The following is a 6,000-nucleotide window of genomic DNA, read 5'->3' as shown; positions in this document are numbered from 1 at the left end:
CCAGGCAATATTTACCACTAGTGTGATAGTGGTAGTGCTCTTATGCATGCAAACCACTGCTCTCTGTCTGGATTGAGGCCTGTTCCACTGGATGGAGTTTATATTTGGTACTATAAATTCAGTTGAAAGCCAACAGATGGGGGTTCCATAGGTCCTTGTGATGAAGTTACTGCTGTTATGTGAAATTATATGATGTGCCTGCTAAATCATCTCCTATTAAATCATCTCCATATTTATGTTTATGCCCCTAGACAGTTGCTTCTATAATCTTTGATTAACAAAGCTTTTTTTTTTTTGAAGTGGGCAGCAGTCACTGAAGAGACTTATAATTACTCAAAGTAGTGAGAATAAATGACTACTGAATGCCCATCCCTAAATGGAACATCCCAGAAGAGAGGTTGGAATGAGTGTGAGAGTCAGAAGAAGGAATAGATTTCTGTCTTAGTGAGGGTTACTATTGCTGTGATAAAACACCATGAACAAAGGCCATTGGTATGGTTGTTACTTTGGTGTGTTGCAGTCTCCTTTTCTGGGTTGCATAGTGGATGTTTTGTGTTTCTCCAAGAAAATTCTGTCATACAGTAGGAAGAGACACACTTTCTTCAGTGGTCCATCTGTTCATAACTTGCCCATGCTCCTGTAAGTAACACTAATTAAATTTGTTAGTCCATCAAGCTAGAGTTAGGTAGAATCATTTCTTTGGTCTATTGTTGGTCCTTTACTTGGGATGTTTTAGTGAAGGTTGTATTGCTGTGAAGAGACACTATGACTGTGACAAATCTTATAAAGGAAAACATTTAACTGAGGCTGGATTACTGTTCAGAGGTTTAGTTCTTTATCTTCATTCTGAGAAGCATGGTGGCATGTAGGCAGACATGGTGCTGAGAGTTCTACACCCAGATCTGCAGGCATCAAGAAAAGAACTGAAACACACTTCCTCCAACAAGGTCACATTTTCTCCATCAAGGCCACACCTCTAAATAGAACCACTCTCTATGGACCAATGGGGGCCATTTTTATTTAAACCACCACATGGGGTAAATAAATGTTTCTCTCTTTCCACAGGAAACATTCATAAAGAATCGGACTTCACTGTTGGTACTTATCACTGATGTCTTCCTGTCTAAGCTCTGGCATCTCTTCCACAAATTCTTTGTACTTTCTTTTAAAATCATGATGTCACCCCATCATGTAAAAACACAACAGTATGTATGTACACCTAGACTCCTAAATATAACCAGCTCAGTTTGTATACTGTTGCTCATACATATGTATGTTTTCAGGACAGACCATTTGATATTGGATAATCAATTGGGGTGCCCTGCCCTGAAGAAGGCTAGTTTTCCTACTCTCAGCTTTCTTTGATTGCCTGCAATTCTTTGGGTGGGGTTGAAGCTTGATAGGTTTTCTCTCATCCACTTTCAAATGTCTTATTGGTGTTGTCCTTGTTCTGCTTCTTTTTAGGCAGTCATATTGGTGAGATTTTATGGGTGTAGCTTCTGATGCAACTAGGAAACACAATCTCAGTAGAAAACCCCTGCTCCTCTGGCTCCTGTTTGACTTCTTGTTCATCTTCTTCTGTATTTATCTCTCCCTGATTAGAGTCTTCTTGTCTCTCATTTCTCAGATCAAAAATTCTCTGTTCATGTGCCAGGTCCATTTTTAAAACTGGGTCATCTGTTTTTATTTGTTTATTTGTTTTGATTCTTTGTTATTGAATTCTTTATATATTCTTATATTAATACTCTGTCACATGTATAACTGGCAAAGATCTCACGTTCTATGGGTTTCCTTTCCACTCAGTTGAACTTCTTTTTCACCTGTGCAGAAGCCTTTTATTTTTTGAAGCTCCAGTTGTCAACTGTTGGCCTCAGTTTCCCAACCTATATGGATTCACAGAATTCATCAGACTTTTTTTAGTTGATACTAAAGAAAGAAAACTACTGGCTAATATCTCTTACAAACATAGATGCAAACATCCCGAATAAAATACTTACAAGACAAGCCAAATGTATGCATGGTTCAGAAAGATGATCCACCATGATCAAGTTGTATTTATCTGGGATGTGCAAGGATAGTTCAATATATTTTAGTCAATAAATTCAATAAATTATATAAATGGACCTACAGATAAAAAGTCACATGATCATCCAATAGATTCAGAAAAGACCTTTGAGAAAAATCCAATATGCCTTCATAATAAAAGCCCAACAGATATCAGGGCTAAAGGGAACATACCTCAACATAATAAAATCTATCTATGGCAAGCCTAAAGCCAGCATTACCCTAAATGTAGAAAATCTGGAAGAAGGGAAATTAAAGGGATATGAATAGAAAATAAGCAAATGAAATTATCCCTACTTAGATATGACATTAAATTATATATGAAAAATCCCAAAAATTTCCACCAGAAACTTCTAAAATGAGCAATAATTTCAGCAAAGTGGCAGGATCGATTTAGAAAAGTCAGTGCCCCCCTATATGCAAACATGACAAGAAAGACATCATGGATACATTCTCATTCTCAGTCTCAATAGCTTCAAATAAAATTCTAGTAATAAGCCTAACAATAACAACAAGGAAACACAAGAAACACCCCCACCCCTTTATTCCTCCCTCCAAATCCATAAAATCACAAAACTGGAAGCAGTAATGTACAAGATAGGTTACACAAAAACGAAACAATAACAACAAAAACCCAAAGACAAACAAAAACATATGTTATATGAGAGGAAAAACTCTGCGAAAATACCATTGAGTTTGTTTTGTGTTGACCATCTACTGCTGGGCATGAGGCCTACCATTAAGTGTGGTTAATATACCTAATGAGACTCTATAGAGAAAACTAAGTTCCCTTTTGTAAGCAGGTGTCAGTTGCAGATAGCTTCTTGATTAGAGATGGGAGCCTGAGTCCACTTCCTCCGTTCTGTGCTAGAACCCCATCTGGCTTGAATGTGCAGGTTCTGTGCATGTGCACACAGTACCTGTTTGTTTTCTAAAGAAAGAGAGAATAAGAAAGGGCATGGACTCAGATGGGTGGGAAAACCATGATCAGAATATATTGTATGAAAACAAATTGTTGTTTCAGTAAAACCAAGAAAAACAGCTACAACAAACAAACAAACATCCCTACATTTCACATTGAAACACAAAAGATGCTGGATAATGAAAACAATACTGAGCAAAAAGAAAAATGCTTAACCAGTCTATATTTAAAAGTATAAAAACAAGTTTAGTAGTGACACAGAAAGATATGTAGATCAGCAGAGCCAACTAGAAGACCCAAGCATGAGTGCACTTAACTATAGCCATTTGACATTTGACAAAGATGCAAAAATAATAATTGGTGACAAGACAGCATCTTCATCCAAATATTCTTCAACTGATAGGTGTATAATTTTAAAAATGTGGCACATATACACAATGAAATATTGTTCAGCTATAAAGAAAAGTAAGATCATAAAGTTTTCAGGTGAATGGATAAAATTAGGAAGTACTATATTGAGTGAGGTAACCCAGACCCAGAAAGACAAATGCTGCATGCTCTCTCTTACTTATGGATCCTAGGTCCCAATGTTTAAATGTGACTCTGTATTTGGGGTAACCACCGATACCATGAAAGCCAAAAAGGGAGCAAGGTGGGGTTATAGAAGGCACTATGGGGAGACAATTAATAGCACACAGGTACTTTGAAGGGGAAATCTTATTTTTTCAAAAAGGGTGTTTAATTGGGAATGAGGAAGGAGGGCAATACAGAGAGAGTAAGTTAAAGGAAGGATAAATAACACTAAAGGTTTTTGAAAATGCCACAGGGAATCATATACTTTTGTGTTTCACATATGATATATGTATGAGTGTGTGTGTTAGTGTGTGTACATGCATGCATGTGTGTGTGTGTGTGTGTGTGTGTTGAAGTTAAACCACTTAGAGTTATAATGCTTCCCTTATCAGCCATAGACTACCAAAATACCAGGCATGAGAAGCCTCTTTTTGAGTTCTTTGTCAGGGGAGTACAAGATACTCCCCACCACACTCCACAAAACAATATATTCAATTGTCATTGCCCTCGGTTCCTTCCCAGACGTTGAAATTAAGTCCCTGTTGCTGAAGACATTAAACAGCTTGGATGCAGGATTTGGAAGAGTCAATCTGGAGCTGATCTGAAGACCTTCTCTTTGAGAACTAGCTTTCATAGTACAGAAGGTGCTATGTAAACTGACAAAAGAGAAAAGCAATCAATAATTATACCTAGATGTCATTCCTAGGAACTGTAACAATAACCAGCACAGTGAGATGTCCCAAAGGTGCAATAGTGGCACTTACAGCCTTGTGGTAACCGACAGCTGTCTAGTTGGACCCAAGGCTTGATCAACAGAAGGGAATTCATGCCTGATACTGCAAACATAGCCATAGTTCATGAGATCATAGAACCTAGAAAAAAACCTACTACTGCCACTTTCCCAAACCAGCATAATTTCTGACTTCATTCTAAATATTTGCCCTTCTACCCATGGGTTAGTATAGCTCTCACCTGACATCAAAGAAGCAGACAGGGACCATCACAAAAAATCCACAACTGGTCAGACTTCAAAGAACAACTGGCTATGACATTCCCAGTCACAGCTAATACATTTACAACGAAACCTATAAAGCTCAGGAAAAATCTTGGAAAATGGGGTAGAACACTTTTAAGAGCCAGAGGACCAGGATATCTACTGAAAGATGGTGTCTTCTATATATGACAAGAAAGCTACAGTCATGAAATCTCAACAATTGGGCTGCTTAAAAAAGACCTGAACAGGGGTCAATCTATAGGATGTTCCAGAGATATGGGATGGTGGGGGGTGGGGGTGGGAGAAGGACCCAGTGGGTCCATGAGGTGACTCAATCTGAGACTCCTAGCAGTGGGGGAATATAGATCTGGAAGTAGCCACTTCCCATAACCAAGCAGGACTCCCAGTGAAGGGAGAGGACAGCAACCCACCCACAAAGCCTTTGACTCAAAATATATCCTGCTTACAAGATGTACAAAGACAAAAAGGTAGATCAGAGAACAGGGAAAGGCCAACCAATGACTGTCTCAAATTGAGATCCATCCCATGGGCAAAAACCAAGCCCTGATACTATTAATCATACTGTTATGCTTGCAGCCAGGAACCAAGCATTTCTGTCTTCTTGGAGGTTCCACCTAGCAGCCAATGAAAAGTGATGCAGAGACTCACACTCAAGCATTAGATGGAGCTCTGGGATTCTTAAGGAAGAGTTGGGAGAAGGATTGAGGGGCACAAAGAGGGTAGGGACTCCATAGGAAGACTAACAGAGTCATCTAACCTGGACCCTTGGGGACTCCCAGAGACTGAATCACCAGTCAAAGAGCAAGCACAGGCTGGACTTAGACCCCCTGCACGTGTGTAGCAGAAGAACAGTTCGGTCTTTGTGCAGGTCACCCAACAACTGGTGAGGGGGTTGTCCCTGAGCCTGTTGCCTGCCTGCCTGCCTTTGGATCCTTCACCCTAAATGGATGGCCTTGTCTGGCCTAAGTGGGAGAGGATGTGCCTAGCCCTGCAATAACTTGATATGCTTGGTGGGGGGAGGGTAGTGTAAGGGGTGACACCCAGAGAAGGTGAAGGTGGAATGGAAGGAGGACTGGCTTAAGGGGGTACCAGGAGTAGGGGGGCTGATATTGGGATGTAAAGTGAATTAATTAATTAATTAATTAATTAATAAAAAAGACCTGAACAATGGCAACACCATTATGACATGCCAAAGAGGATGGGGGAGTGTCAGACAATTAATTACTGCCGAGAAAGGAAGAACCAGTCTTTCTCAGGAATGAACCCACTAGTTGGTTATCTAATATCAAGTAGTCAGCCCTAAATATATATGTAACACTAAATGAAATTTAAAAAATGTGTGTATATGTGTATGTGTATATGTATATAATGATGGTTAAAGAGAGACAGTAGATTTAAGAATGCAGGGGAGGAGCAGGAGGGATGG

Source organism: Arvicanthis niloticus, chromosome 14 (genome assembly GCF_011762505.2).
Source record: "Arvicanthis niloticus isolate mArvNil1 chromosome 14, mArvNil1.pat.X, whole genome shotgun sequence".
Lineage (NCBI taxonomy): Eukaryota > Metazoa > Chordata > Mammalia > Rodentia > Muridae > Arvicanthis > Arvicanthis niloticus.
Note: the sequence above shows the minus strand (reverse complement) of the source record.